The sequence below is a fragment of the Hemitrygon akajei genome, chromosome 21 (assembly GCF_048418815.1).
Source record: "Hemitrygon akajei chromosome 21, sHemAka1.3, whole genome shotgun sequence".
NCBI classification, from domain to species: domain Eukaryota; kingdom Metazoa; phylum Chordata; class Chondrichthyes; order Myliobatiformes; family Dasyatidae; genus Hemitrygon; species Hemitrygon akajei.
The window spans coordinates 14,786,689-14,800,984 of NC_133144.1; the positions used below are offsets into that span (position 1 = coordinate 14,786,689).

At 44.2% G+C, this 14,296-nt stretch overlaps 1 long non-coding RNA gene across 1 annotated transcript; it reads right to left on the bottom strand.

The window, feature by feature from the left end:
• Positions 1-1,814: 1,814 nt before the first annotated feature.
• LOC140714096 (uncharacterized) lies at positions 1,815-13,147 on the bottom strand. The gene is made up of 2 exons (XR_012095825.1): positions 12,954-13,147; positions 1,815-2,417 (listed from the first exon to the last, which is right to left on the bottom strand). It is a non-coding gene; the product is annotated as an uncharacterized lncRNA (long non-coding RNA).
• Between the last annotated feature and the right edge of the window lie 1,149 nt (positions 13,148-14,296).

The window sequence follows — 14,296 nt, forward strand, 5'->3', positions numbered from 1 at the left end:
TATTCTTTGTATGAAAATAATTACTCTTCAGATTCCTTTTAAAGCTTCTCCACCTGACCTTAAGCCTACGTCCTCTAGTTTTATACAGACACCCTGACATTATGAAACAGGCACTAAGTATCTAGCCATATAACTCTCATAATTTTAGATACCTCTGTCTTCTCACCTCTCAGCTTCAATCATTCCAGAGTCCCAGCCTATCCAGTCTCTTCTGATAACTCAAGCTCCCAGTTCACAGTATCATCCATGTGAATATTTCTTGCATCCATCCTAGCTTAATCATGTCATTCCTTTAGCGTGGTGAGAAGAACTGCACACAATACTCCAAGTGCAGCCAACCAATGTTTTTCACAATTGTAACATAACATCCCAACTGTTATAATTAGTGCCTTGGCTGAAGAAAACAAGTGTGTCATGTGCTTTCTTTGTTACCCTATCAACCTGTGGATACATTCTTGGGGAACTACAATATATATTTGTACTGTAAGGGCTTTCTGGTGAACAACAGCCCTCCAGGGTCCTGCCATTCACTATATTTGTCAGGGCCTGGTTTAACTTAACAAAATACAACACTTTGCACTTGTACGCGCTAAATTCTATCTGCTATGCCTCTGCCCGCTTTCCCAGTTGAAACCTCAGACAATCTTCTTCACTGTCCACCACTCCACCAATTTTAACATCATTGGCACTGGTGGAAACTCTACGATGATACTGCCGCTGAATGTCATGGTTACAGGGTTAAACTCTCTTCCACTGGAAATGGCCATTGCCTGGAACATGTGTCGCATAAATGTTATTTGCAACTTATCAGTCAACTTCTCAAGATGTACTAGGGAATTGGGTGGGATTGGAGGGAGGGAGTGGGGGGGGGGAAGGAGAGAGAGTGCAGATTGGTAAGAATGAGAGTATGAATTAGGGAGAGAGTGTGGGGAGTGTGGAGAGTTTGCAGAGTGAAATTTGGGTGAAGAGTGGGCATGGGATAGGAGAGAGGGTGGGAGATGTGGAGGAGTGGGAGTTGGGGGAAAGTGTGGGGTAGTAGGGGTTGGCAGGAGAGTGAGTGTGAAAAGGAAGAGTGAGGATGGGGAGAGCATGGGGTTGGGTAAAGAGAGTGGGGGAGGTCAGAAGGTGAAGGGGCAGTGAATGGTGGCAAGTTCTAGGCAGGCAAAGACTCTTCAGGGAGAGGGTGTGCCAATGATTACTTGCTTCTACAGTTCAGTGGCCGATGAGGAGAATGTGGGAACTGCAGAAACTTCTAAAACTAGGGAGAGGGGGCTGATGGGGGGGAGGGGGAGGGTGTGAATGAGTAATTAGGGATTGGTATGCTCCTGATGCATAACCTTAAGTTCCTCAATCCTTAACATTGGCAAGACATTCTTTGCAGTTACTGAGATGTTATCAATTTTCATAGAGACTTTCAGAACACCTTTGAATCTTTTGACTTGCCTGATTATTTGTTGGTGTAATACAACTTACAATAGATAGTCAGCTTCAGAAGTCTAATGCTGGGGTGTGAAACTGGCTGAGTGTGCTGGGGATATTGACCTTGGGGAGAATGCTGACATTGGTTTCCTTGTCTTTCCAATGAACCTGGAGGATTGTTAAATCTTTTCTATATTTTGAGCTGCCTTTGTCTCAGGTAGGTACAGGAGGGCTAACTGGAGACCAGGAGCTTTGTGCCAGGCTTGAAGGCTTGAACTTCAACCACCCGCCTCTCCATCTCCTTTCCTCAGATGACCGTGCTGGTTCACTGCAGGGGCCTGGAAACTGATTCGTCAATGTTTGATTGACAGTTGGTCCAAGACATGAGAAGTGGCTCAGGTTTAAGTCCAAGTTTATTGTCATGAACATACACACGCAGGGTATAAATGCCATGAAAATTAACTTTATGCTGCAGCAGTAGAATACATTACAAACATGACAAAACTACCTTACGTATATCTAAATTAACAAAAAATACACAAAACTTACACATAAATGAGATAGACATAATTACTTTAGTTAAAGCAAGTCCAAGATAGAATTCAGATTTTTCAAGAACCTGGAGGCAGTGGAGAAGAAGTTATTGTCAAACCTTGAGGTGTAGGTCTTCAATCTCTTGTACCTCCTGCCAGATGGCAGCATCAAGAAATGGGCATGGCCTGGATGGTGGGGTCTTTAATGATGGATGTCGCTCTCCTAATGGAGAGAGCCAGGGTATTGCCATGAACCTGTGTTGTCAAAGGTTGATTGAGGACCTTTGATCTACAGATGTTGACAGGGAGGTCCATTTTCTCATCTGTTTCAGTGTACGGGTTAACAATGCCTTGGTGTTCAGTTCCTGTTGGTTGGGGTTGACAGGTTGCCCATGAGGTACTGGGAAGTACCATCTCTATGGGCTTCTTGAGACCATCAGTACTGATTTCTTCAAAGCAGCCATTCTGTTGAGACAGGGAGAATAGATTAGACACTGGTCAGTCCAGGAGACGTCCTTGTCAATGGTGTAGCCCAGTGCCTTAGAATGTAAAACATGTCTGCTTAACTACAGACTGAGCCCATGCCTGTGTACACCCTGCTGAGGTTCTGAGTGTGCCCAATGCAGTTTTTTGCCCAGTACTAAGGGTTCAGACGACATTACAGTTAACTGCATGATCCAGTGCGATTGTGACCAGTGAAAGCTGTAGTACAACAATAGATTTCAATGTTTCCCCAGTGCCACGTGTGCATTGTAGGCTCCAGTGTTTAAAGAACCCAAAGGTGCAGTCGAACACTTAGTGCCTCTCCACCATGGAGCTCAGTGCTGCAGTAAGCATTGTGCTATGAGCGGTCTCCGGCTCAGGACCATTGTTTGCAATATATAGCTCAGCACTCTCAAATGCAATGTGTAAATGGCAGAAAGCAGAGTGGACCCCACTGTGGCAGACTTCACTGTGTACTTTCACATCCCTTCAGATCAGAGAAGCAATAGATTAAAATGCAAATTAAGTTCATGAGAAAACATTCCAATGAGTTGTCAGAGAATTATTGACATTGTTCCCAACATGACCTAATGTATCAGCAATGTTCCATTTGATGTTAGACAACATCTTTATTCCTTGGAGTGTTGGAGATTGAGGGTGACCTTATAGAGGGGCATCGTTAGGGTAAACATGCAGTTCTTTTTTCCAGGGCAATGTCTTAAAAAACTAGAGGGTGCAGGTTTAAAGTGAGAGGTGCAACTATATCCACACACAGAGAGGGGGTCAGGTATATGGAATAAACTGCTATTGGAAAAGGCTGAGGCAAGTTAAATACAGCAGTTAAAGGACATTTGGATAGATACACTGAAAGGCTTAAGGGATATGAGCCAAATTAGGGAAAATGGGACTCAATGGACATCTTTAATGTCATGGATAAATTGGGTTGTAGGTCCTGTTTCCTTGCTGTGTTACTTTATCACTCTATGACTCTCTAAGTCATGGTCCTTTCCTCATAGCCATGAGGAACATAACTTTATTCCCAGACTGTTGGCAGCAAGCTTTCTTTAGCTTCAACACAGCTGAGAGTTATAATAAAATTTCGGTAACATTCAAACTGATTGTTCAGAATCCTGATGGTTCTGCATCAGGTACCAGGTAACATTTGCCATATTTACCTTTAATTCCAGGCCCTGGTTCCTGCTTCCCATCAACTCCAGGCTCTGGTTCCTGCTCACCATCAACTCCAGGCCATGGTTCCTGTCCCGCATCAACTCCAGGCCCTGGTTCCTGCTCGCCATCAACTCCAGGCCCTGGTTCCTGCTCGCCATCAACTCCAGGCCATGGTTCCTGTCCCCCATCAACTCCAGGCTCTGGTTCCTGTCCCGCATCAACTCCAGGCCATGGTTCCTGTCCCGCATCAACTCCAGGCCATGGTTCCTGTCCCGCATCAACTCCAGGCCCTGGTTCCTGTTCCCCATCAACTCCAGGCCCTGGTTCCTCTCCCCCATCAACTCCAGGGCCCTGTTCCTGCTCCCCATCAACTCCATGAAACTTAGAACTGATATTTGACTCCATTTCACTGATTAAAGCATCCATTTATCGCCAATTAAAGTGACGAGGAAGATTGAGACATCGAAGTGAATATGGTAGGCAAAGGTTCAGTGCTGAATGCCTTCCTTTTGATCGCTGCTGGTGAAGGAGTCTGTGAGCAGGGCCTATCACTGTGACAGGTAGGTAGGTCTCTGTGCTTTTGTGGTGTCTCCTTTTCTCATTGACGAAGGAAGATGTTACCATGGTTCTATGTTATGGATTGGACTACTGTGTTTCGGGACTGTGGACTTTTTCAGATGATATATTTTTATATTCTGTATCTTTTGCCCAATCATCTCTGTTTTGTTATGTGAGGGGAGCAGTTTGTGGGTTTCATGTTCTTCTTGTGTTCTATTTGGTTTTTTTGTGCGGGGGAGTGGGGTTTGGGGTTTGATGTTGTTACATTTTGTGTGGGTGATGGGGGTTTGGGTTCGATGTTGCTGCATTTTGTGTGGGGTAAGGGGGTTTGGGGTTTGATGTTGTTACATTTTGTGTGGGTGACGGGGGTTTGGGGTTCGATGTTGCTGCATTTTGTGCGGGGGAGTGGGGTTTGGGGTTCAATGTTGCTGCATTTTGTGTGGGTGACGGGGGTTTGGGGTTCGATGTTGCTGCATTTTGTGCGGGGGAGGGGGTTTGGGGTTCGATGTTGCTGCATTTTGTGTGGGGGAGGGGGTTTGGGGTTCGATGTTGCTGCATTTTGTGTGGGGTAAGGGGGTTTGGGGTTTGATGTTACATTTTGTGTGGGTGACGGGGGTTTGGGGTTCGATGTTGCTGCATTTTGTGCGGGGGAGGGGGGTTTGGGGTTCGATGTTGCTGCATTTTGTGTGGGTGACGGGGTTTGGGGTTCGATGTTGCTGCATTTTGTGCGGGGGAGGGGGGTTTTGGGGTCGATGTTGTTGTGTTTTGTGAGGGGTGAGGGGGATTTGCAGGTTGATGATTGGAATGCCGTTCTTTTTGTACAGGGAATGGTTTTGATGTTTCTCTCTGAATGACCTCCATGCTCTTTCTTTGTTCACGACTATCTGGAGAAGATGAATCTCAGAGTTGGATATGGACACATACTTTAATAATAAATGGACCTTTGAACCCTGTCTATGCCTCTCATAACCTGATATACTTCAAATTTACTCTGTTATATTGAAAATCTGTGAATTAAAAGTAGGTTAGGGTTTTAACAGTAACACAGGAATGACCATCCAGTTTCATCAATTATTCATCATGCCACAGAATGGATCCAGATTCATTTGGAAATTGTTTTTTAACTGTTAGCTGTAAACAATGAGCGTGAGCAGACATACAACCCCTCCACCATCTCAGCAACATCCAGGGTCACAGCACTCGCCAGTCAACTCTTAATTCTCTCTCACAGCTCCTGATGTGCTCTCTTCTGCACTGGGGAGTCACACTGTATGGAAACAGGTCCTTCAGCACACCAGATCTGTGTTGACAATCATATACCCATTTACCTTAATCTTGGATTTTTGTCAATGGGCATTAGAGGGGCCTTCCCAAGCCGATTGCCAGCCCCCTCTTCTGGGGTTATGTCCATGGCCTTGTGTCCCTGAAGAAGGAGCACGTGGGATTCATGGTAGAATGGAGATTTCCAGGATTATTGGGTACTTCAGAGTCTTGGGTGCATTCTAGATAGTGATGGTCATGTTATAATTTGAAACTGTAGAAAATGGGTATTATGAAGCATTGCAATAGTGTTCCTGTCATACTGTAATCACTGAATGAACCACATTTGGAATTGGAAATAAAATCCTCAATTTATACCATTTTTATTTTTCTCATTTTCCCATCAACCTCCCCCAGGTTCTAATGGTGATCTACGCAGTAGTGGCAACGATAACCATCTCTCGTGCCTTTGGGATGTGGAAGGAAATCAGGGGGAACAACTCAGTCACAAGGAGAATGTACCAGTTCCATAACTCCAGAGGTCAGGACTGAACCTGGTTGGTTGGAACCCTGATCACTGACACCAGGTCGCATTGCACAAGCTCCTTTTGGACACTTTCAGTGACTCTACAAGCAGGACTCAGAGCTCTCTCTTGCACCAGCTCTCTAGCTTTGTCCCACCTTCATCTTCAACAGTGAAGCTCCAGAATCAACACACGATTGACATTCAAAGACTCAGTGCGGAATGGTAAAGAATTGCAATCATAAGGGCTGCTCGTTATTTTTGTTCAGATTACAGTGAACTCTCAGTTTTGACCCAGATCAATGCAGGTGGAGAGACTCCACACAGTCACAGCCCACCAGTCCAGGGGCTGTGCCTGGTGACCCATAGGCAAACAGTGTGGGGAGCAGGACAGGGTTAACATATCCAGTCTGACCAAGTGTGCAGGCAGAAAATTAATTATTATTATGTTCTTATCTTAATATGGGTTATTTTTAGCTGCATCAGATCCGGAGTAACAAATAGTTTGGTCTCCTTTACACTTGTGTAATGGAAATTACATAAAACCATCTTGAATTGAACCTTGAAAATTGAAAGTGAATAATACTGCACCTTCACATGTGGCTGATCTCCTTACCTACTCCACTCACTTCCCAACATGAGTCATCGTATTAGACCAGAGGACATAGCCAGAAGATTTGGAATAGATTTAGCATGGGGATGAGAAGAAACTGCTTTTCCCAAAGAGTAGTGAATCTGTGAAATTCTTGGCCCAAGAAAGCAGTAGAGACTATACATTAAATATATTTAAGAAACAGTTAGAAAGATTATGCATTGCAGGGGAATTAAAGGTTATGGGTAAAGGCAGGTAACTGGAGCCAAGCCCAAGGTCAGGTTAGCCATGATCTTATTGAATGGTGGAGCAGGCTCTATGGGCCTGATGGCCATCTCCTGATCCTATTTCTTGTGTTTTTGCATTCCGTGCAGTTCATTCAGCTCTGTATCATCTGACTTGTGTTGACTTTCCATCAAATCGTGATTAAAACCTGAGAATATCAGAGAGCTCCATACTGAAACTGGGGGTGGGGGGCATTTCACCAGCACACACTCCTTCTGCCAGGGGACATGACTACCCCAGCTAAGGGGCACACCTCCCCTTTGACTTGAACTGCTAAGCTCCTACTTCTTGATATGTCATAGCCTTTCCATATCAGATTCCAATTTGACAACGTTGAGCTAAAGCTTCTTGAGGTCAGGCAGGCAAATCAGAGTGGTTGCTAGGTGACCTGATCTCCAGAAATGCTACGGGCTTTGGTTTTCACCCTGCCATTCCTGTGAAATTGCTCTTTATATATTTGTTAGCTATAGTTCCTGCTGACCAGTGAAGATTTTCAAGAAAATAGTTTATCCATTTATAGCTTTTTCTCTCTTTCACTTAATCTAACTTTAAGGGCAGTCAGTATGTACTAGTTAAGGGCAGGTCACATTTGACGGCCAGATCGAATTTTTTGAGGAGGTAAGGAGAGTGATGAGAGTAATGTAGCATATGTGGATTTTAGCAAGGCATTTGCCAAGGTGCCAAGTGACAGGCTGGTCAATAAACCAAATGTAAGTGTCAATAGGACCCAAGGGAAAGTGGCAAATTGGTTCAGTGAAAAGATGCAACTGGGAGGCTATTGCCAATGGTGTTTGTAGATGATACAAAAACTATCTGTGTAGTTGACAGTGGAGAAGAAAGCTTTAGACTGGAAGGGAAAGAGCTGGATAGAATATGAAATTTCATCTAGAGAGGTCATGCATAAGGAGGTTGGTCATTGAAAGAGAGTGTACAAGAAAGGGGAGAATACTGATTGGTGTGGTGGAAGCCAGGGACTTTGGAGCTTACAGTGCATCTACATAGGTCCTCACATGAAGCATGATATATCAGTTAGGACATATCATGGATATGGATGTGTTTGAGTGGCGTTTGGATGGATACGGTCCGAGTACAGGTAGACGAGTTTAGGCAGAAAGATCAAGTTGACATGGACTAGATGGGTCAAAAGGCCTGTTTCCTTGCTGTAGTAATCTACGACATGATATGTCATATAAGGTCGATAAGATAATTCTCTTTCTTAGCTGAGACACGAGAAGGTTATACTTGTTATATGTATGTAATGCCCTGGTTAAGATTTCCACTGCCACTGCTGTGGGGTATTTCATTTTGTAGCTCTCTGTAAAAGCAGCGGGTCCTGCTGGTAGAATGTTTTGGTTTTGACTAAAGAAAGGTGGCTATGATGTTCAACTTAGGAATGTTGTGTCAGCCAATCAGTATGGTGGAATTGGGAGGTTCTACAGAGAGCTGGGCAGAGGGAGATTTGTGACGAACACTAGTGAGGTTCATGGCCTTTTGGCCGGAGATGCAGAGAAGAGATCGGGAGAGAGGGCAGTAGGATTCGATTTGATGGGAAGACAGAAACATCAAGATAGGAAGCTCTGCGGGTAATTGGTGATGAGAATTCAGCGCCATGAGTAATGGTTATGCACAGCTTCCGGAAGACACAAGCTCCAACGATCATATGCACATATAGACTTGTTTAACTGTAATGGGCCTTTTTATTATTTTTTCTTTCTTTTAATAACTATTTGATAATGCTGAAATTAGTATGTATACTTTCTTCATAATTTTATGCGGTTGCAATGTTATTTTTTTAATGACTGATAATTGTGTATGGGCAGGATTTACATAGCATTTGCTCAATTGAGGTTCTATTAACAGAACATCCCAACTTCCCTGTTTGGTTGAACCCCAAATCATATCAACCCTAGACATATATTGTTTGTGAAAGGTGGCCTCCTCACTGCTGAGTCACGTGGCTGTTTGCAGAGGTAGCTATCGAGCTAAGTTTGCATACGATCCTGGTAAGGGGGTTACGTATGTACATAATACTAGTTAGACACATCTTTAGCGCTGCAAACAGGTCTAGTCACAACATTACTACACTGGAAAAGTGCAGAGGAGATTGCAATGAATCTGCCAATATAGGACATTATAGCAGTGACAGGAAATTAAGAGGATGGCATTATTTCTTTAAAAGAGAGGAGGCTGAACTGAGATGAATAAAATTGTGTGAGCCAGAATAAAGAAATTAGGAAAGTCCTAATCTCCTGAACAGGAGAACCAAAGCCATGGGCAGAGATTTAGAGTTTTTTGGTACTAGGCAGAATAAATATGCACTCACTCATTGTCAACATTAGAATAAGAGCAGAGGAGAAATATTTATTCATTCAGAGAACAGTGCGGTTTGGAACTCTGTTTGAAAGGGTGCTGGAGACAGAAGACTGTATCACGTTCGTACAGAGCCGGGACACATATTGAAGATCTGTGGTCTGGAGAGCCGAGGACTCAAAGTGGGGGTGGAAGCTCATCCTCAACCAGTGCAGAAGCAGGTCCTTCAGCCACTATATCCATGCCCATCCCTTAACCTCTCCACATTGATCCCAATTGCCAGTGTTAGTACCATATCTTGGCATACCTTGCAAAGTACCAGCTTAAGTGTCTCTTAAACGTAGTTATTGTATCTAATTCCTCCTTCTCTAGAAGCTGATCCAGATATCAAACATTCTCTGTGTAAAAAACATAACCTTTGCAGATTATATTCTGTTTATTTGATGCTGTCTGCTTGTGATGCTACAGTAAGTACTTTTTTCATTGTACCTGACATACTCCTTAAAAGTCATTCCTCTCAACACAAACAACTGTATGCTTTCTTGTTTTTTATATGTTAGGCTGTGGAAGGCTCTTTTTCCAAAAAAAAAGGACAAACTTGTTCTAAGCACAAGACACATTTTTCAATACTTTCGCCTTGCCTTGCTCCGATCACTTTCCATTTCAAATGTCAGTCTGTGAACCAACAAAACCTATTTACTTTTGTACGCCTGTTAAGTGACACCAAGTGTCTGATTAGCAACAATTATCAATAAATTCAGTAAAAAATCACCTAGCGATAATTAGCCGATTAACTGCAAAATGCCCCTAATAGGTAGTATATTAGCTAGATTTAACCTTAATGAGACTAGGATTAAATGTTCAAGATTGGATTCTTACTGCAACCACATTGACAATGCCAAAATCATCCTGTGACCAGGCCCACACCATACCAACAGTGCCAGGGTAACCAGCTGGGAATCTTTGGGACAAAGGGGATGAGGGAATTCAATGTGTACAAGATCACAGGAGATCCAAACAGGGTGCATAGTAAAAAAAAACTATTCCCCTCCAGATGAGTGGCTGGGGCACAGCTTTAGCTGAGGGATGGGGAGAAGGGGGGGAGGGGAGAGGGGGAGAAGGGGGAGGGGAGAGGGGAGAAGGGGGAGCGGAGAGGGGGAGAAGGGGAGAAGGGGGAGAAGGGGGAGGGGAGAGGGGGAGAAGGGGGAGGGGAGAGGGGGAGAAGGGGGAGGGGAGAAGGGGATAGGGATGAATGGTCTCCTGTGTCATAAGCCCCAGACAATATACATCCACAGTGACAAAATGCCCCAGGAACACACATTCACACTGTGAAAATGCATCCTAACCATAAACGTTCATTACTAAGAAACTCACTGACAGCACACATTCTTAGTGTCAAAATATCCCCTGACAATTCCATTCAAAATGCCTGACAATATATGTTAACAATGCCAATAATAATAACATCTCACTGACAATAAACATTCAGAACTGGAAGCATTCTAGATACACACTCAGTGTCAAAACACCACTGCCCAACAAACATTCATAGTGTAGATACACCCAATGCACATTCACCTTGGCACTATCAGTACAAATTCTTAGTGTGAAAAGAGCTTGTCAATACACATTGTCAAACACCCACCAAAGGCATGCAAAGACGCAAGGCATCCAGAAACACCTAACTACACACTGACAGAACATGATTTAACCCCTGGGCTAAACACATCCACAGCGCTGCAACACTCACACGTCACAATTTAAAGGGTCAATACAACCCCGGAAAACACACATTGTCAGAGTCAAAACACTCACTGACAGCGGTCACAGTGCCCCGACGACACATATTGTTGGTTTTGAAACACTTACCACGTTAAATCACCCTGCTTGGACAGAATCGGGTTTATCGTCGTGAGATTTATTGTTTTGTGGCAGCGGTGGTGTGCAAGACTTAAAGATTATTGTAAGTTACATTAAAAAGTAAAAGGTGCAGGACAGGAATAGTGAGGTAGTGTTCATGGGTGCATAGACACTGTAGGTGTGTTTAGCCCAGGGATTTTATGATGTTCTGTGAGTGTATAATTGGGTGTTTTTGGGTACCCTGACTGCATGCCTTGGTGACCATTCAGAAATCTCATGTCAGAGGGGAAGCAGGTGTTCCTGGAACATTGAGTGTGTGTCTTCTGGATCCCTGATGGTAATATCAAGAAGAGGGCATGCCCCAGATGGTGAGAATCCTCAGTGATGGATGCCACCTTCTTGAAGCATTGCCTTTTGAAGGTGTCCTTAATGATGGAGAGGCTTGATGGGGCTGGCTGAGTCTTCAACCCTCTGCAGCCTCTTTCAATCCAATGTGTTGGAGCCTCCAAGCAGTCAGCACGTATCTGTAAAAATTTGCTAGAGTCTTTGGTGACGTACCAAATCTGCTCAAACTCCTAAAGAAGTATAGCAGCTGGTTGCCTTTTTCATGATTGTATCAATATGTTGGGCCCAGTATAGATCCTCTGAGATGCTGGTGCCAAAGAACTTGAAACTGCTCACCCTTTCTCTTTCATATGACTTGACATGCAGTTCCAAATTACTACATAAACAATTTAAATTCACAGTCACACCTGTCCCCCACATATATTCACTGTAAACCAATAAGTATCCACAGTAACAGAGCATTGCCTGACAACAATGCATGCTCAAAAAAACACATTCACAGTTTCAGAATAACACCTTTAAACCCAAAACACCCCTGACAGCCCAGTCATAGCATCACATTATTCTCTGAAAGTTGCATTCACAGTTTGGAAACATGCCCTGACCACACACTTTGTCTGCGTGAAAGCAGCCCCTAATAATGCACATTGGCAGTATTAAAGTAGCTCCTGACAACACACATTTCCACATCAAAACACACCACCATCAGCACAGATCCGTAGGGTCAAACGTCACGGTGACAAAACAACTTCAGTGTAAAAACAGTCTGTGTCAACACATGCCTACAGATTCAAAGTACCCACTGACAACACACATTCACAGGGTCAAAACCCTTCCAGATGAATGAAATTCACAGTGCCAAAACAGTCATTAACTATAGACATTCAGTGTCAACACAGCCTGACAACACTCATTGACAGGGATGAAACAACTCCTTCCAACACAGCGTCAAAATAACCACCATCAACAGTCACTCAGAGTGTCAAAGCACCGAGTAACAACGTGTTGTTCACAAGTCAAAACAACCGCTAATAACATACTTCCAATATGTCTTAAACCTTTCTGATTAACACCATTAAAACACAAAACAGCCCTTAACGCGCATTCGCTGTTTAATTACACACCTTAACAACACCCATTCACCATATCAAAATACCACCAGACAACACACATCCTGAGTATCAAAGAGCTCTTTGAAGATGGGTTGTTTACATTGTCAAAACACCTATTAATTCCATATTAACACCTATCAATCAGTGCCGTTCTCATCGTCATTACATTCCCCAAGCATAGTTACGGTCAAACCCCTCCTGATGTTAAACATTTAGTCTCTAAACAGACCTGTCAGCATATTCTTGTTACCAAAACTCAGTGTCATAACAGCTCTTGACAACACACACTTACAAATCAAGACATGTCCCACCGACAGGAATTCCCAGTGGCAAAACACACCAAGACAACACTCACAGGGTCAAAACACCCCGTGACAACAGAACTAAACCACCTAATGTACCGAATGAGATCGATTGCGCGGCGAATGGAGGGCTCTCTCTTTTGGGCGCGGGCTTTGGAGTGCGCTTGCCTTTCGTCTTCTCTCGCCGAGCACGTTACTCACACGACTCAGTGATCCTTTCTGCTCCATTGTCGTTCTTGTTCCACGCGTACATTAACAGTTAGTGAGGAGGGACAGCACACGAATGGCCGCCCTACTCCGGGCATTTTGGGCCGCAGCTGTGGCAACACCGGCCGCAATGGAGGACAACATTCCCGGACGACAGGGAGCCACCGATTTTAGCGCCAGCGCTAACGCTGGAGGAAGCAATGAAACTCGAGCTGTTTGGGCCGATACGCTTAGAGATGCTCTTCACCTACGGTTCAATTAGGAATTGACAGGCGCGTCTGAGGCTTTGGACAACGCTTTTGCAGGACGACGGCTTCAGGTGATTACAGCTGCCACACACCCCCCGACGAGAACGGAGCTGATTTCATTACAAGACTGATCGTGGCAGTACGGGGATGTAAGTACGGAGACGATCCCCGAGGGCGAAGGGCACGGTTTTTGGGCCTAGCCTGGCCCAGCTCCTTGCTCTGGCTCTGTGAGTTGTCCACCGTGTCCCACTCCTCACATGGCTCGGCAACAACGTTTAATCATACTGCCGGTTGTAGTTCTTACTCTGCGCATACCTAACACCTCAGGACGTGTACTTGGTGTCAAAAACACCCCGTAACAACCCTATTTCAAAGTCTCAATACCCACGTTGAATTGGAATGGATCACCTGTACCAAGATATGGTGAAAAGCCAGTCTTGCATACTGTTCGTACAGAACAAGATTAAAATATTTTTTAAAAACAGGCTGCAGAGAAATTATAGTGCAGGTAAACAATAAAGTACAAGATCATAATGAGGTAGATTGTGAGGTCACGCAAGGTCAAATAAACCCACCCACAGTGCAAACTCACAATGCCATCATGGCCTGAAGATAATTCCTATTCACACCCATCTCAAGGCGTTATGCCTGCTGTGGAGTACCTTCCGCTGTGGAATACCTTCACCTGCTGGGAGCTGAGCATGGAAGTGGCTAAGTGCTGTGCCATAATCCTCCCATCCCCTCTAAATCTTTGGGGCCTGAAGATGGTCAGGATGTGCCCTGCAAACACAGCCCAGAGTGTTGGGGGGAATGCTTTTGGAAAAATAACCACCATTAACAGACACATGGAGATGCTTAATACTGACAGCCACAACAGATTTATAAAAGAAAAAGTGTGTTTGTGTAGCCTGAATGATTTTTTTTTTTGCTGAGGTAACACAAAAGTTGATGAAGGGATATTGTCTGCACAGGTTTTCCATATAGACTCTATGGCCCACCAGTCCTAGACTCCAAACCAGCAGTAACTTCTTCCCTGTGACCAGGGACAAATTTGCAAGAATCAATAAGATCTCCAATAGTTGAACACCC